This window comes from Cyprinus carpio, chromosome A6, assembly GCF_018340385.1.
Source record: "Cyprinus carpio isolate SPL01 chromosome A6, ASM1834038v1, whole genome shotgun sequence".
NCBI lineage: Eukaryota > Metazoa > Chordata > Actinopteri > Cypriniformes > Cyprinidae > Cyprinus > Cyprinus carpio.
The window spans coordinates 34019876-34045992 of NC_056577.1; the positions used below are offsets into that span (position 1 = coordinate 34019876).

At 35.6% G+C, this 26117-nt stretch overlaps 1 pseudogene; it reads right to left on the bottom strand.

Annotated features, from left to right (window-relative positions):
* The window catches only part of LOC109073608, a 33401-nt pseudogene extending 8294 nt beyond the window's left edge, over positions 1-25107 (bottom strand).
* Positions 25108-26117: the final 1010 nt, after the last annotated feature.

Genomic DNA, 26117 nt, shown 5'->3' on the forward strand with positions numbered 1-26117 from the left:
ATACCAACATATATGATGTCATATGTAACCGGTCCTACTCGCCCCATTCCGAACAGGATTCGAACTGCGGTCTCCGGCGTGGGAGGCGGGCACTCTAACAAAGAGGCTAAAAACTGCAGCCTCCAGCATCAATCGCTAGAGAACCTCTTGAGACCAGGGGAGTAAGGTTTACATGCACAGCTCTTACTGGCCTATGACAGTTACACTCACCCCCCCTAAACCTCACTCCCATCTGGGTCACGGCACCAAATGTAACCTCGGTCCTACTCACTCTACTCTGAGCGGGATTCTAATCAAAGTGTTACTAAAGCTGTTTGATTGCTACTGTCTAGCGGGTTACTGTGTCATGTGAAATAAATCTGAACTCTGGGCCTTTAGGAAATTATATTTTCTTAAAGTATTTCCATCAGCGCTATACATGTAGGTCCATGATTCGGTGTCTGGAATGGATCAGAGGCAGGGGCGGATTTAGTGAATTGGGGGCCCCAGGCAAATATAGGAATGGGGCCCTATACATTTGCACACATTTACCTAGATCAACCCTCGAGGTCCTTTTTTGTTGTGATGCTTGCTGCTGCACAGTGGTGCCACATTGTTGTGTCCAATGTTTCTACATTTTTTATGTACATGTTCTAATGGGATTCTTTAATTTACATTTATTCATTTAGCAGATACTTTTATTATTTCATGTTGTAGACCACGAAATAGCAATTGATTTACCGTTATTTTTAGTTTTTAACATAAAACAAAATAAATTATAAAATGATAAACCTCACAACTGAAACTTTATATTTCTGGGATGAGTCAGAAGTATAAATTATTATATTATTTAAAACAGAATTTATGTGAGTGAATATTCGCATTGGTCTGAACAAAAACTGCAGACTGGATTATTGAAAATGCACATTCATTCTCTGCCAGTAGGAGGTGCTTTTGGAGTCAGAAATATAGTGGTTTTCCCCCTCCTCCCTCGGTACCAGCTCCTAACACCCCCCGGTAACAGCTCTAAACAAAAACAGCTCAGCTCATAAATGGTACTTTATCAGGTAAATGAAAATGTGAGTTACCAGCGTAAGCCTACATTTTTATTTTAGTCATTTTAAACTTAGGGCTGTCAATCAATTAAAATATATAATCACAATTAATGGCATGATTGTCATGAGTTAACTTGTGAATAATCGCAACTTAATTGCACATTTTTATCTGTTCTAAATGTACCTTAAATGAATATTTTCCCCATGATTTCACAGACAAGGCTTAAGCTAGTCCCAGACTAAAATGCATGTTTGAGCTGTCTCAACTGAAAATATCTTGCTCTGACCATATCTTAAAACTCATTGTTCTGTGTCAATATTGCACACCTGTAACACTTTCTTTTAAGGCATTTTTGTAATGCAAAAATTAATTTATGCAATAAATGTTTATTATTAGTGAAACCAGTTAACAGAGCATGAAGAGTAGACATGTTTCATAGGTCATAGATGTTTTTCAAAGAACTTGTTCATGTCAATTAGACACATGAAAAAAAAAAAAAAACAGAAATACAGCTTCCTATTACTTCTCTTTCTTTGCACTGAGCACTTTACACACAAACCTGTTTGCATTTTCGCGCATGACAGGGCAGCTCACTTCTGAACATGCAAAATGTACATTTATTATTTATTATTACATTTGTTTGCCTCTCTGTGCCACATACTGTATTTTGATGCAGCTAAATTCTCAAAACTGTTTTCAATCACACACTTCCGAGAAGTTAATCTGCACAAAAATATATAATCGTACCAAATACTGACAAAAACGCGACCCATTAAAACTAGCTCTCCCTTCCGAGAAGTTAATCTGCACAAAAATATATAATCGTGCCGTCGTCTGATAAAAAATCAAATAGGCTACAGAATAGCTTGAAGACAATAGCTGTGCTGTGATTTCAGCTATACTTATATGTAAAATTAGAGAAGCAACATATCAGTGTTTTAATTACTGAAAGCGCAGCTCCTTTCAGGCCGCGCTCGCTGAACGCAGAGAGAGAAAGTGTGCGCGCGCTGGGAAAGAGGGACCTCGCGCTCGTGGTGCGGCAGTCAGCTTTAGATGCATAAAATTTTATTTTGCTACAAGCTGGATACACAAGAAGCACGTTCAACTCGGACGCGCAGACGATTGTCGTGCATAAACACCGTAAACAGCAACCGTTCGCGTGTCCGCGCTTAATGCGCATCTCCTATATGAAAAGCATTAGGGGGCCCTTGGCTTTTGGGGGCCCAAGGCAGTCGCCTACCTTTGCCTAATGGGTAAGTCCGCCCCTGATCAGAGGACATAGCACTGAATCAGTCTCGCCTGCTATCAAAAACAATTTACATTCGCACAACAATGAGCCACTGCTACAAAAATGAGTTTCTGAGGAACTCCGCAAAATCCTGCCGGCTTCAGTCTATATGTGATTTAGTGAGCGAGTGTGTGTGTCTGTGTGTGTGTGTGTGTGTGTGTGTGAGTGATAAAAAAACCACCTGAGGGTTTGAGGCCGAAAATAACTGGAAAGCAAATCAAAACTACTCCATCGAGCCATGTAACTGGAGGCTTACTTTGTGTTAAATTACTGTAGATAGTCATTAAACATGCTTTGGTTTGCCAGTGGTTCTTGATGCATATGTTTATAAATTGCTCATGATTGATTACACAAATATTTTTCACACACAATCGATTGGCATGGACTGCTGAAGTCCCTTGCCAGAGTTTGTAATGTGTACACAATGCTGAGCAATTGTTTGCTGCTATTACACTATGAAGCTGACCCTCTCTAAACCCGCATCAATTCTGGGAGCAATTATGAAGTTGTAAGTCGCCTTGGAAAGGTCGAAAACTCTCTGTTCTCACTCATACGGAAAACATGAAGAATTGAATTGTCTGTAAAGTAGTGGTCCATTATATTACGTCTGATGCCCCAATGCAGCTACCAAAACATCACAAGCAGCACAGTGTTCAACTGGTCGTCAAAGTTGAATGACAAACAAGCGTTATCTGTTTTAATCTAGCGAGAGCCAAGTACAAAGCTTTCTGGGAAACCCTTTGTCCAGCTTTGTAAATGTGCAAAGGAAACTTGCCTGGGGTCTGCTTTGTGTGCTGTGCTTACTCCGTAGTTATTAAACATTACAAACAATCAATTAGGTTGCTGATTATTTCCCTTTACAAAACCTTTACCCCTGCTGTGCTCTCTGACTGGCCAAGTATGGGAAAATATCGCTTTGAGAACGACAAGAGAGACAAGAGTTGCTGTACACTGTGTGAATGTACAGTTGTGGACACGATCTGACCCTTAAAAATGACTTGCACAGAGCTTTTTGCTCAGCAGTTTGTTCAGAGTTGTAATGAGCACAATTACATAATGCAGTTCTCAGTTATGGACTCACTCAAGCATCATTTTGTCTGATGTTTCTCATATAATATCATGCGAGAAATAAAATGGACACAAAAATGAGAGAGAACTGTTGCCATGTAGTAGGAGAATAAAGCTATACAATGCATGCTGAAGAATATGATTATCTCATTGCTTTCTATGACAAATAATCAAGATGTTTTGTAATGTTTAGGTTGATACAGTCACATTAAATAATTGGTTTGACAATTTTCTGCTGATGTTAACATAAAAAGTACATTTTATGTTACCAGACGAAACACTACCATGTAGACTGCATCTGAAGCAGAACGAAATGTAAGAAATAAACAAAGATTCATTCAAACGTTTTTACCTGTTCTTGTCCTGAAGTTTGGAGATTTCTGAAATCTGTGTTAAGAGTTCCTTCTCCAGTTTGTTTGTTGACAATGAATTCTCTAATAACTGAATTGCAAATTCTTGATGTCTGGTTCATAACCTTCAAATGGAATTCAATAAAAATGAAGAATGGGAGATTAACAGAAAACTATCATATATATTACTTTTTTATATGACATGATACAGTGGGGTCCTAAATACTGAAACTTTTTTATTTGCTTTAAAATGTGCAATTTTTATTTCAAATTATATAATCAGCACAGCATTTTAAATAAAAACATGAATATAATTTTTTAATTTTGTTTAAATGAAAATTAAAGCAACTACGAATGATGTTTTCCAGAATGATTTTAGATGTTCTTGAGCTTCAATGGAAGAAAGAAAATCTGACAGTCACTACATTTGATTTGTGAAAAATCATTACCATAACATTTCTATGTTTCATATTTTGAAGCATTTAACAACTTTCCAGGTTTATTTCCAGGTTTATTCATTGTGGTCTTAGACTTTTGGACCCCAAATAAACATATGCAGTAAAAACAGTAATAATGTGATATACAGTATAATTAAAATTTTAAACAACTTCAGTGTTTAAAGTGTCACATGAGCCAGTCTTCAGTGTCACATGATCCTTCAGAAATCATTCTAATATGCTAATTTACAGCTCTAGAAACATTTCTTATATTTATCAACAGAAACAGTTATGCTGCTTAATATTCTGTATGCATTCATGCATTTCTTTCATGCAGAATGAGATTACCTTGGCTTCAACAACATTGAGTTTCCTGGTTTGCTCTGCGGTTTGGGTGAGCAGGTTGGTGCCGATCTCCAGCATAGTGGCCGTCTGGTTATGGACTGCATCAGCTTGAAAATGCACCATCCCTGTCTTCTGATGGATGTAGCTTTCTAACTGTTGAGCAAAGGAAAGAGAATTGGGATTTCAGATAATATTGCATATTGCAAAATGTTGGATTGACCCTCAAAGCACAGAAGCTCTTTTTGCAGCAATGCCACAGAAGAACAATTTTTGGTTCCCCAAAGAAACTTTCAGTGAAAAATTCCAACTTTGCAGTTTTTTTTTTTTTTTTTTTTTTTTTTAATGTGGGACATTTTAAAAGTAAATTTTTTACTACTTTTGTAGGAATGGAAAAGGTTCCATGGATGTTAAAGGTTCTTCATGGAAACACAGATACCAGAAAAAACAACTACTTTTTTTTAAGTGTATGATAGTCATAATGAAAACATGATGGTTGGTTTAAGAGTCCCATTTGTCATTTCAAGATTCAGAAGGGTGTTTACGAGGACCAATTTTGCGGCTCTGATGTGTCCTCTGTGCTTCCTTTTGTGGAGCACTCAACAGTGTGGACTCAAGAGCTGGAAAGTTTATCAAACACAGGATTTTCCTCCCTAGCCAGTGGGTTTTAAATCCACTGGGAGAAGATCCAGTGCCAGGCAACGGTGCGGTATTGTGACCCTCTCAGTCTCAAAAGACAAAAATAAATAAAGCATCACCAAGACCGCATTGACCCTGAGAGAAGGACTAATGGAGGATAATTTTATCACAATGGAAATAAACATGTTAAAAACCCTGAGGGAGAGCAATGCGCTTGATGTGGTCCGTCAGAACGTACATGGAAAAGGAAGATGCTTTTTGATGTAGAGACTGTGTAGAAATGTATAATAGTGATATTTCAATATCAATCCCTCCAACAACGCACTCAGTGCCCTGCCATGAATAGTTCCAAATAGAAGAACCATTTTTGGTTCATCAAAGAACCTTTCAGTGAACAGTTCTTAAAAGAACCATTTATTTCTTTGTGTGAAGAGCATTTTCAAAATCTAAAGAACCTCTTTCCACTATAAAGAACCTTATTTGGAATGGAAGGAAGTTCTTGATGGAACCACTGATGCCAATAAAGAACTTTTACTTTTAAGAGTGTATGATAGTCATAATTAAAACATGATGGTTGGTTTGCAAAAACTAATTAACGTAAACAAGAATGTAAAGTTCGGGTTTCCTTTTGTTGTTTTCAAATCCCTAAAGACACAGTGTGCCCTGACCGATTAATTGACCCAAGCTTCCTGCCTTGGATTAAAATCACATAGGACAAGTCCAGCTTGGGAACGCTGATCTGGATTCAGTTGGATCAGCTTTACGAGCGCTAACCAAAACCAGATGTTTCATCTCATTTTGACCGGAGCTTCCTGGGACATCTCCTTACAGAATGTACTGTAAAAACACCACCAATGTGAAGGTAATGCTCTTCGGAGATGTTTTCTGCTGAGTCATGGCGATCTGCATGCAGTCACGACACGGACGATCATTCACATACACCACAGATGTTTATAAGAGATCACTTTAGAACGATTGTGTTGGGTTGTTTGCTTCATGAAGATTCATGCAGATGACATCATTTTTCAAAACATAGCAGCATGAATTCCAGTAAGTGTTTCGTGATCAATCATTGTTTTGTTTGTTATAAACTAGCTACTCTGTCATTTAGCTGACAAAGTGATTTATATGACACTTACGGAGTAACCTGGGGTTAAGCGTTTTGCTCAAGGGCACATTGGTAATAGTTTATGGATCAACCCTTGTGGGTTTAAACCCATAACTTGTCTGTTAACAGCCCAGATTTTGAGCCGCTAGAATATATTATCAACATGGTATGGGTTAAATGAGGACAAATACTGATTTACAAAGAAAAAATAAATAGTTTAGTATTATGGTTTTTAGGATTACACTTAAATTACGTCAAAATTTATAACACATTTGTTAACATATAGTTTATATGTTTTTATAAGCAATTCTTTTTTATAAATAACTATTATAAGTATGTATACAGTATGTGTGTGTGTATATATATATATATATATATATATATATATATATATACAGGTGCTTCTCAATGTTTCGAATGTCGTGAAAAAGTAAAAAGTTCATTTATTTCAGTAATTCAACTCAAATTGTGAAACTCGTGTATTTAATAAATTCAGTGCACACAGACTGAAGTAGTTTAAGTCTTTGGTTCTTTTGTGATGATTTTTGATGATTTAGGCTCACATTTAACAAAAACCCACCTTTTCACTATCTCAACAAATTAGAATAATTCATAAGACCAATAATAAAAAAAAAAAAAAACATTTTTACTGAATTGTTGGCCTTCTGGAAAGTATGTTCATTTAATATCTTCAATACTTGGTAGGGGCTCCTTTTGTTTTAATTACTGTGTGGAGGTGATCAGTTTGTGGCACTGCTGAGGTGGTATGGAAAGCCAGGTTTCTTTGACAGTGGCCTTCAGCTCATCTGCATTGTTTGGTCTCTTGTTTCTCATTTCCCTTTTGACAATACCCCATAGATTCTCTCTGGGGTTCAGGTCTGGTAAGTTTGCTGGACAGTCAAGCACACCAACAACATGGTTATTTAACAAGGCTGCGGTTCTCTCGGTTGGTTGTGCATCTTTTTCTTCCACACTTTTTCCTTCCACTCAACTTTCTGTTAACATGCTTGGATACAGCACTCTGTGAACAGCCAGCATCTTTGGCAATGAATGTTTGTGGCTTACGCTCCTTGTGAAGGGTGTCAATGCTGGTCTTCTGGACAACTGTCAGATCAGCAGTCTTCCCCATGATTGTGTATCCTAGTGAACCAAACAGAGAGACCATTTTGAAGGCTTAGGAAACCTTTGCAGGTGTTTTGAGTTGATTAGCTGACTGGCATGTCACCATATTGTAATTTGTTGAGATAGTGAATAGGTGGGTTTTTATTAAATGTGAGCCAAAATCATCACAATGAAAAGAACCAAAGACTTAAACTACTTCAGTCTGTGTGCATTGCATTTATTTAATACCCGAGTTTCACAGTTTGAGTTGAATTACTGAAATAAATGAACTTTTTCATGACATTCTAATTTATTGAGAAGCACCTGTATATATATGTTTTAAAAAAATTTTTTACTCTTTTGTTAGTTAGCTCTTAGTACTCTTATAAATAAATGAATACATATTATTCAGTTATGATAATTTTATAAATAAATACAAATGCATTCATAAATTCCATTAATGTTTTTATTGTATTAAGCAAAATAATAATAACAATAAATAATATTCTTCAGAATCTCTATTCACCAACAAAATGAGAAAACCGCTAGACTTTAAAGTCAACATGAAATCTAAATTGACTCTATATTTACATTCTTAAAACATGTTCCTGGTCTTATTGCATTAGATTCTTCAGTGCATGTTATTTTATAGAAAAAAAAAAAAAAAACAGTTTGTCTTTGTAATCTTTAATCAAAATGTAAATACTTGCTCTGCCTCTGAAATAGCTTTCCTTTTTCAGGTGACGTCAAAGTCCTACACACCCACATTCAGGTCTGGCATACCATTCCTAATGGGTATAAAGTCCTGTATTACATTTTGTTATCCATCCGGAAATAGAATGGGTTGAAATGAATCCCATTTTCTGTTTCAAGTCAATCTCTACCACTGGAACTTCTCAGAAAAATCCATGGAGATTACTTGATTAACTTTCTCATTAAACCAGTAGCAAACACAAAATACTTAAACTTTATATAACTACAAAAATGACAAGTTTTATTTATTAGTTTATTTGTTAGTTTATATATTTATAAACTAAATTAAAATGAGAAATGTTGCTTGGCAAGTAGCTGAGTTTTATATTTTATTTCAAGTAATGCAAATGGTTTTTATGATTTCAATTTTAAATTTCGTTAACTAAACTAATCCTGGAAAGAAGACGTTTTGAAGAATGTTCACTCTGTTCTTTACTATATAGTGAAAGTGAATGGCCACTAGGGGCTGACAAACATCAAAAAGCATCATAAATGAGTCTGTAAAGCCCCTTTCACACTGCACGCTGGACCCAGAAAATTGCCGGAACATTGCCGGGTCGCCTTCTGTGTGAATGCAAACACGTCCCGGGATTGATTCGCACATATTCCGGGTAATCACTGGCAGTGTGAAAAGGGCAAAATCTAGCGACCCGGTAACAATTGCAGGGACACATTACCTGTGTATTTCACACATTCACACTGTTCTTTACTATACAATGAATGTGAATGGCCACTAGGGGCTGACAAACTTCAAAAAGCATCATGAAAGACAATAAAATTAGCCACTATGACATGTATTTCAAGTCTTTGTGTGAGGAACAGACTGACATTTTTTGATGAAAATCCTGCTTGACAGATGCGGTCACAGCCTTCACTTTCAACAGTCGAACATTGTGCTATAAATTTCTCCTTTTTAGAGTCTTATGGGTTTGGAATGACACAAGAATGAGTAAATCATGACATAATTTTCATTTTTGGGTGAGCCATGTAACTGTAACAGAGTAAAACAACTCAAACAAACACACTCGAAAATCACTGCTAATGTTTAGTCTTTTTAACACATTTGATTGTGTTCAAACGATCTTGGAATCTGAGATTTGCCACACGTTTACATTGCAGGAAAGCGGTTTGCGGTGTAGACAACTTCGTGAATTATAATGGGAATGTTATAGTTTTATTGTGTCATGTTTCTCACTCTCATTATAAACAGGGTTTAAGACAATACAAATTCAGAAATAGCAGTGTAATTTTTTATGATGATCAGATATTAGTGGCTGTGTAACTTGAGTTCTGTTTTCACTCCTGTCAGGATTTGCTTGGACATCCACTGCTATAGGCCCGGCAACCCCAAAGATTATTTTTAATTTGAAGACCTCTGAGAGATTTTATCATTAATACTTTTCTGCAAATAATTACATAGGCAATGAATAAGTTATGGAGATACGTTACTTGACAGGTTTCTGAAAACAGCAAGAAGCGTTGGCTCCAGTTCAGCGTTTTGTTCAGAAAGTCAGGAATTCATCATATACTGACCAAAATGTCAATCAAAGGTGGAGAAAAGCATGTGAACTGACCATAAGATCTGCAAAAAAAGAATATATTGTTTATCATACACAATGGTATATGTATATACTATATTGTTAAAAAGTTCAGGACTGGTAAAATATTTTAATGTTTTAAGTAAGCCACTTACACTTACAAAGGCTGCATTTACTTGAACAGATATATCGAGAAATATTACAATTTCTTTCAATTTAAAAGATTTGTTTGTAATAAAAATCTTTAGTAACATTATAAATGTGTTCTCTGTCACTTTTGATTGTCTTTTGCTTTATTCATTTTGGCAGCTTTAGGACACAAGTTTGGAGAAAAGAAGAGCAGTGTTCATCTTTAACTGTAGTGAATACTGTTCACTTTAGTGTTTTTAAGGGTCACCGCACCATTTTAAGACAAATCATGTCAAATTAGGTCTGACGAGGTACATGACCTCCAGTGTGAAGCTGTTTTTCTTTGTGAGGGCAAACGGGAATGTGTACTGTGATTATTTTAATCTTTTACATGATAATAATGATATTCAGTAACATTTCTGACAGGCTGCATCTTGGGTGCTTCAGGAATCTCTTCCATAAAATCTGTGTGGTCTATACACGAAAGGTTTTCCACCCTTATAAAAAAAATCTGTAAACTTATTGTCTGTTTTGACAAGCAGAAAACCCTGATTCAAGCACAGGTGGTCAGGTGTCTGTCTTCAGCTGTGACTTTACACATACAGTATATACAGTATGTTAGCTTACTACTACACTACTTCTGGTGTATATATACATATAAACTGTATACTATACTACAACAATGGAGTTTTGGTTCCTTGCCACTGTCGCCTTTGTCTTGCTTAGTTGGGGACACTTTATTTCTGGCAATATTGTCGGCTTGATTGCACAGACACTATTTGAAAAGTTAACTGAGTTGGATGATGACATCACTGAATCAACAATGAACTGACTTAAACTGAAAAATGGACTGTTTACTATTGTCCTCCAACATTATCAACACTGCACAGCTGCTTTGACACAATCTGTATTGTATAAAGTGCAAGGTGACTTGACTTGACTATACTGTACAAGCAGGCTACATTTAGTATGCGTGTAGTTTGTAAATAGTATGTGAACAGTAAAGTATGTTTACTGCATATTGCACAGTATAGGCCTACAGCATACTGTTTACTGCATTCTGTATTTTTTTGCTAAAAACTATTTAAAACAAAATGCAATATACATCAATAAATGATTTTTTTAAAGAAATAAGTAAATGGATCAAATGAATGAATAGATTTAAAATGAATTAGTGAATGAAATAATTTTAGTTTGTGGCATCTAGTCACCACCTCAAAAATAAATATGGTTATGCTGCATTTTTAAGAAGCACTTTTATGTATACAAAGTTAGGTAACAAAAAACATAAAAATGGCTGATATTAATGTACTTCCATATTCCTAAAATGGAAAATAATGGAATCTTAAAGAGAACACAATGATATGGAAGGCTGTTTAAAATATATAGTTTATATCTCACAATTCTGACTTCTTTTTCAGAATTGCGCAATTTAAACTCTCATTTCTGAGAACAAAGAAAAAAAAGTCAGAACCATAGACTGGTCAGAACTGACCCTTTGCAAAGACCCACCCCCTTTGTTAGTGTTGCTACCAGGTTGCTATGTCTGACAAGCCATGGAGCTCTCACACCACACATCATGTTCTCACGCAGTTAAAAATACATTGCAGAGCAAAGAAAACACAAAATGAGTCAACAGACAAAACAAAGCAGGTCACTTTTGGTATGAAACAAAGTCCCAGCGTTCGAATTTTGTCATTTCTTAAGAAATTCAAACAATAAATAACCGTTTTGTGGCTCTTTAATGTGTCAGTCGCTGTAGCGCCTCAGTTCAAGCGGCACGTGAACCGATTATTTCTTCCTCTTTACTAGTTGTAGCATGAAATAAACTTGAATGAACATTAGAAGGCATCTTGTTTCAACCATGGAAAGACGTCAATACACACCATTTTTCAAGTTCAAGTCCACCGCAATAAAGGTGCAATAGGTGATTGTCTTCAGAAACATTTTTTGCTATGCTGGTTGAAAGTCTCTTCACATCCTGGTAGCAATCATTAAGTGGTCTAAATGTTTTTATACTGTATGTATTTACTTATTCTGTGGAAGGCAAAGGACCAAGAAATGTTCGTCCAATCAAAATGTTCAGTCCGAACCTGTCAACATATGTATTTGCATACCTCTGTGCACCCTGTTCAATAGGATCGAGGGCCTTCACATAAGCTATGCAGACAGAGCGAGAATGGCAGGCAAACAACAACAAACTGACCTTCCTTCCTTCTTTGGTATTGTAGTACCGTTACTAACTGTGCTATAAAGTTTTCTCACCAGTGAATGACACATGATGTATTGAAGTAATCAGGGATGGGCAGTATTTCAGTCGCAATTATTATTCTTTTTTTTTTATTATTATTCTTAGTTTTTTATCCTGTGGTGGTAACAAGCAGCCTTTTGTTGAATGGAATCAGGTCATGTGACAACTAGCATACTAATGCAATAATCAATAGTATTCCATTCAGAGCTTAATTACATGTTTCAGTCATCTACTGCATTCATTTAAAAAAATACATGAAATTGTCTAAGCTTTCAGATTTGCCATTGTTTAAGCATTGCTCAACTTTACAACATCCCATAACAAAAAGAAAAGTGTTTATCCTACACCACTGCGAAGTCTTCACAAATATAACATCATTCTAAAAACATTTATTCCATAAATATTTTTTATTCTGTTTATAATGTAGTTTAATGTTTGCAAACACAGTCTGCTAGGTTTTATTGGGGGGAAAAAATGAAAATGTTCCAACTACAGAGCCTTTTTTCCCTTCAATTTATTAATATTCCAGGATATTAAATTTTGAACATCCTTTTATGGTTTTGATTTCGTAAATCTGTAGGTGTGAGAAATATGGCTCACTAGGCTCAGTATGCTGCCTAGTTTAATTTTATCATGTTATCTTTCAACTTTAATACCCCAGCATGCCTCACTGCTGACCAGACAAACGTGTCCTTTTATGCCTCAGTGTGAAACTGTGTGGTTAGACAGAAACTCAACAAATGACATGACTAACATGATTTACATGAATAGATTTGAGCTCAGTTTAGCAGGCCTGCTTCCCAAGTTGAAGGTTTGTGTTAATACTTGGACCAACTGTACTAAATTGTGGCTTGAACGAGGCCATAGAGAGCAGAAACAGGGCTGATCCACAGATAATCATTCCTGCAACAAATGTCTCACACATCTCACTTTTAAAATAAAGCAGATGGATAAAATTAGTGGTGTTGAGTCTATACTTGCTCTTCACAATTTCTCCACTTTTCTAAAAAGGCATATTGATTTTTCTGATTGCCTTTTCATTTTGTCCACCCACTCATCATATAACATCAGAAATGACATTGTCACTGATTATTTAAATAGTAGGGATGCACTGAAATGTATTTATTTATTTCATTCCACTATTTATTCCATTCAGTTTAAGATGCTGACGAGACGTAGATGTCACGTTCAGGCTTACGAAGGAGTGAGCTGCAGACGCAAACATCACGTTAGACAGATGCAGACATAGTGCTATTTTTTGTCCTTTTCAAATCCCGTACATCTATACTGTGCACCACTGGTAAAATACCTTCTATGCTTTGCTCACATGCTATGATAATAATAGCTTTGTAGGACTACATTATTTGAATAATTCAGTTAAATCTGATTTTGGTGCATGGAACAGAAAAAAAAAAAACAATATATTGATATTCAATATTAATATATTTTCTGTCCAATTTTATTGTTTTACTTTCAATAAAAGTGTGTTATTGGCTTGTATTTTTTTTAATTCAGTATCATTAAAATTACTGAGTTAAATTCAAAAGTCTTACAATATTATTTTATATCATTTAATAAAATAATAAATTATTATTAAAATAAATGATCATTTTCGGTTTTGTTTTTCGGCCAAGTGCATCCAGAATTTTCGATTTCGACCCAGAATTTTAATTTCGGTGCATCCCTATTAAATAGATATAGAATTAAGTGAACACATACTACTGTAGTTTTTATTAATATTTTTTAATCTTTTACTCTCATTTTAAGTTAAACAAACCCTTTAGTACTGTAAAGTTTGTATAGTTTAAAGTGTTAGAATAAAACTACAAGAATGTAAAAAAAAATCAAATAAAATACATAGGCTAAATGAGTTTAAAGATGTTAAAAGAGTGCTTTCTAATGTTCTATGGGGGTATATAATCCTGTTTAGAAATATAATATTCCTATTGGGAACTATGTGTCCAAAACAATCTAGTTTTGTTTTGTACTACATTGAAACTCTTCAAGAAAAGTCCCTTTAGGACTGGTTCCAAATTATGATAGAATTTCCAATAGGCATCCTTGACTAGATCTTTTCAAAAGGGTCTCAGAGTGTCAGTTTTTTTTTGTAAATGGGAAACTAACAGTGCATAAAAATGACTGTGTTATGTTTATGGTGGCACTGAGCCACTAATCCATTATGACAGTGTGCCGGTGAGGGGACAGGAATGTGCACATAAAAAACAGCCTGGACAGGGATATTTCCCGCTTGTCCTTCTGACAGCTAAATATGCTCAATTAATTTGTGAATAGTATTAACATGCTCTCAAAATCACATGATACTGCAACAACAAGTTGTTTCCTCAGACAGCAATTAGACACTCATTTATCATCAATAATGCATCATATGTTTTTGTACTATGACTAACATTCATCACACAGGCAGCGTCCAGAGAGAGTCTGGATACTCAGAAAAGGAAAGAGTGGGATGTTATGTGTCCCTCAATGGCTAAAGTGTTTAGCCTGATGTTAAAGGGAAAGCCTTATGTGTATGTTCATATACATATGTGTGGAGTCTGGAATATCTCCAGGTTTCTCTTTACACTACAACCCAGTTGCTAAAACATTCAGAGTGAGGTCAAACAGAGAGGCTTTCAAAAAACATAAAGATCTAGCCTCTAATCTCTTGTACTGGATGCCCCAAAAATAGCCCCGGTCTGAGAATATCCTATTTCTAACTCTATCAGCATGGTTACATAGAGATGCCCCACTGTCACAGCCACTGGAGACTTCAACATCACTGACATTTGCATGGATTCTTCCCACTGACACACACAACCAGATACTGATGACTACAAGACTGACACTGTATAAAGAGACCGGGGCTAGTTGTCACATGAAGAAGCACTATCAGTAAGTTAGGATTTAGGTCAAATGTCTAATGTGTGTGTGTGTGTGTGTGTGTGTATGTGTGTGTGTGTTTCATTAAATGTTGATTTACAACACTATTGATTTGTTGTTGTTTACATTCATCACTAGGCCTACAGGTTTACCCAACTATGATTCTACTATCACTTCAAATCAACTATAATGACTTCTGCTTCTGAAATTTAAAAAGAATCCATTGCATAAATCACATTTTTACTGTTTCGTGTAATTTTCTGTTAAACAATTAAACAAAATCACACAAGCAAAATTCCTGTATCTCTGAATAGCAGCGTGTCAAGGTTGAATGTGGCATTGTTTTTATACAACATTTTAACATACTAGAAGTTAGATTGAGTAACTTAATTTTTTCTTAGACACAATATTTCCATTTATCTGTTTTTTTTTTGTTTGTTTTTTTTTTGCTGTGTCAGCGCAATAGTTTCAAACATATCTGAATCTGAATCGTTATGCGTCTCCAATCAAAGTGACTTGACATATAACCAAGTATGGTGACCCATACTCAGAATTTGTGCTCTGCATTGAACACATCAGTGAACACATCAGTGAACACACACACACACCGCAGCCATTTATGTTGCGGCGCCCGGGGAGCAGTTGGGGGTTCAGTGCCTTGCTCAAGGGCACCTCAGTCGTGGTATTGACTATATAACCTTAGGGTTAGGAGTCAAACTCTCTAACCACTAGGCCACGACTTCCCCCAAAATACGCAGTAGCGGTATTTTGTTTCTAAATTATTTTGAATGAATCATTGAATGATTCAATGATTCACTCATAAAGAACTCACTTTTTTGCTCGTGAATGAATATTTCTTTCTTTGTTTTTTTTTTTTGTTTTTTTTACTAATCAGAATACAAACGTTCATTTATACAGTCGCTTGTCGACACCTGCTGGAGCATCATGTTGATACAAAAATAAAACGCTACAAAAATTGTTACCTTTTGGAAGCTCATGTGGTGTTGAAAAAGAAAACTACGTTTTAAAATTAATTGCATCTTTCCTGGACTATAACAATGAAATGAGCTTTTTTTGTAGTCAATATGTCAAGTTGAACATTAAACTGAGAGAGAATTACAAGTGACAACTATCCCCGGTCTTGCATATATAAATCCTTATTCAATGTCATGGTTCATCATTATATTTTAATAATGACATATCCCCCCCTATAAAAATGCCATTTTTATTGTAAATTGTTCCCTGATGGATTAAACACCAGAATTAGCTTCCGTCCCGTAGAATTCATAAGTCAAAGAGGATTGTGGTGAGCTAAATTTATGATTGTACTGGGCTTTTGGTTACAGCTTTATCATCTGCAAACCCATCACAGTTGGTGAAGATTCAAAGATTATGGAAAACAAATACAAAATCAAGAGCTGTGCTAAAAGATGTGAAATATACGATTGACCTGTCAAAGTAAATTTATGTTTTACAGCACAATCTGATAATGTGATCTGCCAAGCAGACCTTTAGGGAAAAAAGCAATCCATCATCCTCACTAGAACATAAGCCACCATTTCTGGTAATGCAATCAGATAAGGTTGAAAACGATCTGCAACTGGCACAACAGATAACATCAAATTTTCTGGAACCACTGAATTGGGAATGAATCATTCTGTTTTCTGAACTGAATCAACTAATTCACTGAGAAGATAAGACTCAAGAGAAAGACTGGGCTGTGGCAGCTGATTATGATGCAATGCAGTCTTAGGTCATTGTTAATTCTTGATTAATTCAGTTTTTAAAGGATATTTTTCTGTTAAATTCAGGGAAGAGTGTATTTTCAATTTATGAGCTACTGTTGTTGTTTTTATTGATATGAAGTATTAGCTTTAATTTCACATTTTTTATTTTAATTGTGCATTAATTTTATAGTAGCTTTATATTATTTTGTCTTTTTTTTTAGCTTTCATTTTATTTTATTTATAGTTCAGGTTTATTTTTTATTTACATTTTAGTGCTTCGACATACAGTAAATTTAATTTAGCTAACAATTATATCAATATTCAATATCAATATATCACTGTGAAACATACATTTTGAGATTATTGCAAAATGTTGGCAATTTAAAACCTTTTTTTTTTTTTTTTTTTTTTTTTATTCATGTCAACTAATTTGAACATAAATTATCTGACCATCAGGCTATGTAAAATGGATTTTTCCTTTCATGTTCAGCTATATGAAATTAAAATTAAATCTAAATATCCATTTAATGTAATTATAATGCTTCCAAACTATTGCCCACTTTTCTCAGCAAATATTGATTTGCTCTAATACAATTAATTAATCAGCATATCATGTAATTCTGTTAAAATACCTAATGTTAGACTTCGATAAATCAAACAAGCCACTCCAAAAACTGTTGCTTAATTAGTATTTTCTAATCTCGGGCCTATGATTACTCAAAGGTGGAAGAGTTAAGACTATTTTTGATTGAGCTAGACTCTCCCATTATTTATGATTATCAGAGTTACTGCTCCTCTGGAAGACAACCATGTTTTCTTTGCAAATGAGATGGAGCTGCAGCCAATCAGAGAGTGGCTGTTGACCCTGTGGTGCACGTGAGTGCAGCTGTGCAGCAAGAACTGCGGTTCCTCTCTAAACAAACAAACTGTGGGCAAAAGCTCAGGGCCGAGAAACATCCACTATGGACGCCACGAGACAAAAGGCCGATTGGATAGAATATAGTTTTTTTCCTTTTTGTAAATGGTTAAGATTTAAAGATTAAGACTCGGTTTTCAGTTTATACCAAATATTTTGCCAGGTAGCCAAAAATGTGCTTCATGTGGTCTAAACATGCAGATTAAACAAATTTAATGAAGGATTGAAATAAAGTGGTAGAGGGGCCAGTTATCTTATGAGGATGGCATCTTGAAACAAATGTTTTGACATTTAACATTAAGTTGATTTCTGCAACTTAATGAAACAGGATGGATGTTTGAGAGTGACACAATCCATCTAATATCACAAAACATTAGGATTGATCAGATCCATTGCTAATACTTGCTATGTTTGTGCTGTTGATTTCCCTCCAAACTGATGTCACTTCCTAGAGGATGATGTCATTAGGGACTGGCTTTTGAATTTAAAGAGGTATTACAAAAACAAAAAAGTAATAGGATGGAAAGTGACACAGGAAAAACTTTTCAGTTCATCACGAATTAAAACAATATTCATTAGAAAACATGCTATGTTTGAAACATTTTGAAATGAAAAAGGCAAATGATAAATAATTTATGCAGTAATAATAAATGTATAATTTAGTGTTGAACAAAATATAATTTAATAACTGATATAACAATTCGTAAATAAATAGTCAATTATTTTAAATGATTAAATGTAAATATAAACATTGCTTGAAAATTAGGAACATTTTGCAACATCTGCTCAAGACAACGTAATTAAATTATGTATTTATTTTTTATTTATAATTATTTATATGATTTTTATGTCAGTTTAGTTCCAGTATAATTAAGAAATTCATTTAAATGATCCTAAAGCTGTTTATTTGAAGGGTTAAAGATTTTAAATTCAGGATTTTCATATTTTCTCATACTTTTAAACCAAATGTGACAAAAATGTACTGCAGAGCTGGAATTACTCTTTTTAAATAGATCATAGATAGATAGATAGATAGATAGATCTGAGAAGTGCTGACTCAAGCACCCATAAGCACATGTCTCAGGACACTTGTGATGCAAGACAAAGAACAGAGTTTGTCTCTAAATCACTCTGCTTACTTAAAAAATGTTTTCTTTGGTCCCTTATCATTATTGAGACAAACTCCAGGATATAAGCATGATTAGGACCTAGGATTATGATATTATAGCATGATTGTGTAGTTAAATGCATGACAAAAAGTCCAGTGAAGTAGGATAATGCCAATGTTCACACTGCAAAATCAATGTGATACCACATTTATCAATAGCACATGGCAGAAGAAAAGTTGCTGTATCGTCTGCTTAGCCGAAATGTAATAGAATATGATCAATTATTAAGAGGTTTTAGACGATTAACAGGCCAAAAAATGAATCATGGTTTAAATTTTATTTAATTTTTTTTTAAGTCAGGGACGAATTAAATCCTGGCCAAGCCAAGAACACTGTGTTTTCAGTTCTACAAAATGCTGTCGATTGCTCCATATTCCATAATTGGTCCTAACATCTTATTTTGAGTCAGGAGACCCATAGTTCAAACTACACACACTCACTTACAAATGCAAAGCAAAACACACTTAAAGGCATACTTTACCCCAAAATGAAAATCTATCATTTATACTCACCGTCAAATTGCTCCAAACTTGTACGAGTTTGTTTCTTCTGTTGAGCACAAAAGAAGATATTTTGAAGAATGTTGGTAACCAAACAGTTGCTGGTAGCCATTGACTTCCACAGTATGGAGAAAAAAAAATACAATGGAAGTCAATGGCTACCGTCAACTGTTTGTTACCAAAATTCTTCAAAATATCTTAGTCTTTATGAAAGAAACTTGGAACAACTTTAGGGTGAGTAAATGCTGACAAAATGTTCATTTTTGGGCGAACTATCCATTTGCTAAGACATTTTATTGAAGTAAAATGATGTTACTTTTAGAACATTTATTTAGTTACTTTTTCAAATAACATGGGTTTTTTTTTGTTTGTTTGTTTATTTACAGACATAACAAGCTCTACATAGAAACAGTAATTGCGAAATTGTTTTGTTTTTATTAATTTACATCTCACATATGCGACTTTATTTCTTGTAATTGTGATTTTTTTAATCTTCCACAGTGACTTCATTTCTTACAGAGTTTAAAATATGAAATATGAAAGTTACACTGAATGTTATAAAATCAAAATGACAAATACATTTGCAATTGTAAGATATAAACTAATTAGGGTGCAAAAACACCAATGTAAGGTCTTGAACTGTAGCAGAATTTCGGTAATATTTCAATGACAGCTAAATGTTCAGTAGATACAGCTCTGGTGCCAAAGCGCCTCTGGAGTTCAGCTCTATCAGTGAGGCGGTTGTCACTCTGTAGGAGTTCTGGCTCCAGGGGAGATCTCCTAATGTTGACTGATGTCAGTAAAAGCAACACAAGTGAGTCCACGTCCAGCTCTTCCCCAAGCCCCGCATCTCTCTTTGCTCTCAAAGACACTTCCCCAAGAATGATAAACACGAGCGCGATGTTTGTTTAACAAAGCTAAGCCTTCTGCTATGATCTGAGCCAAACTCAATATACGAGCAGGAATAAATAGAGACGACATTTATAAGAGACAAGAACACACACATTTAACACATTGTGCTTATTATTCAAACTCAAATATCTTGCTGTGCCACCGGATTTCTGCAGAGATCCAGAGTTCAAAGCGGACATTAAAATACTTGAATGCAATTTGAAGGCATTTGGCTTGCGGAATCATTCAGAGCTGGCAAAAATGTGCATAGATTTTTACAGAATACGCAAGTGAACTAATCGAAAATGACATTAAATTCATTCCAGACCAAAAGTTATGTTACAATCAACGCAACAGTCTCCAATTCCCAGGGATCCCTAACATATTTGTGAGTCTCCCACAAGGGTACGACTTTTATTTCGAGCTCCCAGAGAACATTTTTCACAGAAACATGTGCGCTGAGTGAGCGTTTGATGTGTACGGCTCAGATTCGGCACGTTGATAGCAGAAGTAATCAGCACTTCAGCCCTCACTCCACTCCCAAGGAAGTCCTCCAACCGTGGAGTTTTACAGGCTCATTAAAGACAGTGCCGAGACATCATAAACTCGGCAGGCTTCGCATTTTCCCATCCTCTTCTCCGCTTCGTCTATCTCTCTCCGTTCTCCACAGAGGAATGATATGCACAATAGGCCAGAGAACAAAAAAACTATTAGCTGAGAAGCTGGAGGCTTGTTAATGTGATGTTGCATTAGGAGATCCAGTCACATGCTGAGAAGTTTTACTGTTTTCTTTTAGTATTTACTTTCTATCTTTAATTTTCTAAGTGGCTCTTTTGCGAAGTAATAATTGAGCCACCTTTGCACAAACAGTTTAAAGCAGGCCTACATTTGGCTCTAAATGTTGTTTTTACAGCGTCCTGGGAAAAGAGCATTGATGGCCGAGTGATTAATGCATAGCTGTTACCAAATAGCAGATCTTGTTTCAGTTATGAGGCCTGCTGACCATTGGCATTGAGCTGCATTGCCAATAATTAAGCAAGCATCACTATTATTATTGCTCAAACTTAGGATTAGGGATTTGAACAAACCCCTAACGATAAGTATTAAACTTTTGTTCATACTTGTCCTGCACAATTTGCACTACAGATGTGAATCATACCTCAAACCATGCGGCTTATTGAGGAGAATTGGGATTTAAGCATTTGATTTAAGCAGAAAACTAGATGTAGTCTTAAGATCATGCTAAATACTTATTCCACACTGGTCCAAACTTTTAACTGGTTGTTTATTACAAAAAAAAAAAAAAATAATTAAATAATAATAATAATAGAATTAATAAATAATAATAATAATAATAATAATAATAATAATAATAATAATTATAATAATAATAATAATAATTCATTATATTTAATACATTGTGCCACATAATATTTTTGTGAAAACCGTGATGCATTTCATTTTCAGGATTCTTAGGTGACTAGAAAGTTTATATATATATATATATATATATTCTAGTATAGTCTGTCACTTTTGATCAATTTAGATGCATCCTTGCTGAATAAAAGTACAAATTTCATTAATATAGGCCTATTCATGTATTTTATATTTATATTAGCATGTAGAATGTGTGGTGTTATGTTGATGAACGAATGAATCATTTTGAATGAATCAGTTGATGAATGATTCAAAGAATCCCTCATAAATGCAGTCACCACCTAATGATTTAAGACTTAACATGCAGAAATAGTCAATGCAAAATCCCCACCACTAATGCATGAATAATAAAATAGTGCAGCTTTTTTACCTTGCTTTTTTTTTTTTTTTGCTCTTAAATTAAGATGTTTTCACAACTTTACATTAACAATGGCTTCTTTTCCTCAGCTCCAATGTGTTTTTTATGTACCAATCAGAGCATTAAGCCAAAAAGCCCATGAATAGAAGTTGAGAAGGTTCAATTCAGAATTCAGCTTTTTGGCTTAATGCTCTGAAGGTTCTTTTCTAGTCATTTTCTTGTTATTCAGTGTCCAGCGAGGCTCCCACTCAAAGGGGTCTGGGGCTTTGCCATATCTCAAGCTGCTCTAAATGGGACGTACAATCACTAATCCCTTGGCCTTTGAAGAACTCTTTTCCAGGGAGATCTTTGGTCCATGGCCATTACACAAAAAAAAATAAGCAAAGACTTCAAATGGCTCCTCATGCTTTCCATACACTCCTATACTCCATATACCACCCTCCTCCTCTCCCCTCTCTTTCCTGTTAATGGAGTCAAATACATGGCATGTCTCCTATTGCTTGTGAATGCAGTTATCAGGTAAGGGGTGAGCAGCAGGAGCAATCTTAGAGGGCATATCCGTTTAGTTTCAGTCATTTGCAAGTAAACTAAACACTCCTCCTCCATAAATATTTTGTCCAGTTATACAGCCAACCAACACATGTACCAGGCCCTCAAATGATTTTAATTAGCTGAATACCTAACATTCAGCCTGTTGCTTGTCATATTATATGATTTTTTTAATGTGTTTTTTATATATATTCTACTGCAATATTTAAAAATATCTTCATATGATATCAAAACGTTCATAATTTTCTACACTGTTCTGCCTACTGTCTGCAAAAAAAAAAGAAAGAAAGAAAAAAGAAAAGAAAAAAAGAAGAAGTGGTCTCTGAATTCTGGACCTTACTATGTGTATCTTTGAGAGCAAATTTGCTTATAAATTTTTCTTTTATATTTGCATTGTGAGTGAATTAAATGAGCGATTTATTTTTGGCCTGTTTTTAAGTATCACATGCTCCTTGTCATTTACCACCAATTTAATTCATAAAGGCATGAATGCAATGAGAGCCGCAAGTGTTTATAATTAAATTACTCTTATCGCAATCTGACCTCTTCTTAAACAGAGTCGAAGGTCATGTCTCTTTCCTGTCGAGGTGCAAGCTGTCTCCCTTTGAGCCGTATTGATTGTCAACTTGGGTGGTGCACTGAATACATAGAGACAGACGCAAAACATGCACACACATGGCAAACTTCTATTCATTAGCTCAATTAACCGAGCAACATGTCCTTGAAGTGCCAATCAAAACTTGCATTCTTCGCATTTGAATGGAGTAATAAAACACTCTGCAGTCACTTATACAGATCAAAATGCTTCTCTGGTTTTGTCATCTGGCTCCTGTTTAAATTGCCACTTCTGTATTATTACCTGTATTAATAATAAGTGTTTCATCTACTGTATTTATTCATATGTGAAAGTTCTTGCAAGCTCACTTTGATGTCTGAAATGGTGCTTAGTCAATGTACTTAGCTGAAGTACCAAATAGAGTCCTGTTAATGGAAATCACACATGACAGTTCCAAAAGCATTGGAGGTCTTGGAATCCATCAAATGGCTGAGTCGCCTTTCAACAGGTCATGTTTTTGGAAACCATGCTGTATTGAGTATTCAACCAGAACGTCTTTCCATTCTATTTTGATAAATGTATTTGCATCGCTCAGCTTCTTGCAAAACCAGCTCAGCCAGCATCTACATCTGGCCATTTGGCCAGCATCTGCACCCTAACAGTTCAGTCATATGAATATAAATGGGCTGCCGGTCTGAAATAGGGGTGTAAACGTTTGCTCTGACCGGTACGATAATTTGTTAAATGATGCAATGCATCATAAAATCTGCAGTCATTAGTTTAATTATTTTACTATGCTGAAGACCCACATTCAACCACAGGGACAATTTATTTTTACATTTTTAAATTGAATTTTTATTTGGACAATTAACTTTTCATTTTACACAATACATTATAGGCTAATAATATTATTTATAATAAAAAAATGCAGAATACATTGCATATTCTTATAGTAATTATAATCGATAATTAAATTCTGATGCACTGAATTTCCTTGTCAGATCACAATGCACCAGTGCAGTTTTTAGACTGCCTTCAAGTCTTCCTGGTAAGTTCTTAATTATGTGTTTTAAAAGTCATAATTAGTGTTCAAGGTCTGAAAATGTTTAGAATATCGGTCAACGTTATATTTATTTTTCCTTCTTTCTCAAAGACAAAGCATTTTGGGTGCTACTGCACCAAAAGATGTGCATTAGGTGAGTAATCATAGGGGAGAATGATGGGAAGTGTAGTTTTGTTGCACAAGCCTGTCGCCTCATAAACCAACTAAATGAGTAGTATTATCTGGCAAGCTTTTCCTCTATTTATTCATCATTAGTACACTAAATTGTGTACAAACTACCAACATTAACAATTTAAACTTAATTATGACAAATACCAGTTGCTTGCTTTGTGATTTGCCTCAGACTTGGACAGTTGAGGCTTATAAAATGCTTATAAAATGTATGTATTATCTAGTATTTTAGTATTGTATTGCGAGAATGATGAGAAGTGTAGTTTTGTTGCACAAGCCTGTCGCCTCAGAAACCAGCTAAATGAGTAGTATTTTTCTATTCTTCATCTTTAGTATGCTACATTGTGTACAAATTAAAGTGCACCATCAACATTAACCAATTGCCTCTGCCAGGATTTTTTTAAATCGGCATTCCCCAGAATTGAGACCTGTGTCTCATTATGAGGTAATTCTCACCTTCTGCAGCCACTGCGTGTTGTTTTCCATGGCCGACTCCAGATGCTGCAGCTTCTGATTGGACCACTCACCATCGGCCGGCGGGGAGTCCCGCTGAACCACGTTGGTTCCGCTCATCTGCTCCACTCCACCCTGACAGCTCTCCATCTCCGGCAGGATGAAGGTGTAGCTGCACTGACCGTGCTGCACGCGGTGAAGCTTCCTCCGCCTTTCCCCTCCCCCGCGTCTCCCTTGACCGTTCACGTTTCCGGAACTCACCAGGCCAACGGACACCAGCAGCAGTGCCAATTGCCAACCGCTTCTGGCAAACCTCATGGCAGCAGGAGCAAAAGCAAAGGCCACCTGCAGTCAAGAGAAGGTGCCAACTCAGTGGTTCAAACTCTTTTGATGAAGGAACACATGGCTGATGAAGAGAGATGAAGAGCTTTGGACTTTGGATTACAGGACCTCTGATGCTGGAGAAGTTCCTGTGTTTCACAAGGCTCCCCTGAAGAAATGGGGCACAGGCACTGAGGCACTGAGCCTTGAGTGACCACAACACACTCTCACAGACAGATAAGAAGGCTAAGAAAGAATTTAAGGAGAAGCGGAGACAGCCCTTCTAAATGAGTCTCCCAATCTGTATGCTCTTAACATAAGAGAAAAGTAAACAAAAGAGGAGAACTTTCCTTCCTATCCCAGAGCGGTGTGTGAAATGACCAGAGTGAGAGAGTTCTGCCCTCTTATCTGGGAGAGAGGGAGTGTGTGGAGGAGCGGGGGGAGGCTGAGGGAGGTCTATTGACACACGTTCTGTCTCTCGTCTCCTCTGCAGCATTTCCTCACCCCCGAAGCCTGGAGGAGAAAAGAGTTTCTTCTACCCGTTCAAGGCTGTTCTGAAGTTGATTATGGGACAGATTTTGCTTATAAATGAAAAAATTCTCCACGTAATTCTCTCTTAGGTGATAAAAAGGTTGTGCACCATTGAGAAATGGATTGAGAATGCCTTTTAATTTCTAATTGTATTTCAGAATTTGATTTGAAGTAAAAATCTAAAGAAATTAATTTACAGTGACTGTAATTTTAACAAGATACACAAAGTTTGAATAGATAAAAACTCATAAATGTAGTTTAAGTGGCTCTAACTTTATTTTTTAGCATACAGATAAGGTTTTGCAGGCTTATTTCAGGATCCAGATTAATGTTACTTTTCATGAGACTTTTTAATGCACTATGCCCCTTACCCACTTGTTTATTTTTACATATTTCTTATTTTGGTTAAGTTTGTGGTGAGGCTGTGCTCTTGGGGATAGTAGAGGTCAAAACGAGTGACTCTTTGCCCCGACTGAAATCATTCTCATGGGAAACACTCGATAGAGAGAGCCAATGCCAGAATGCTCCTCACAATTACCCAAACTTAAGGGCCCTT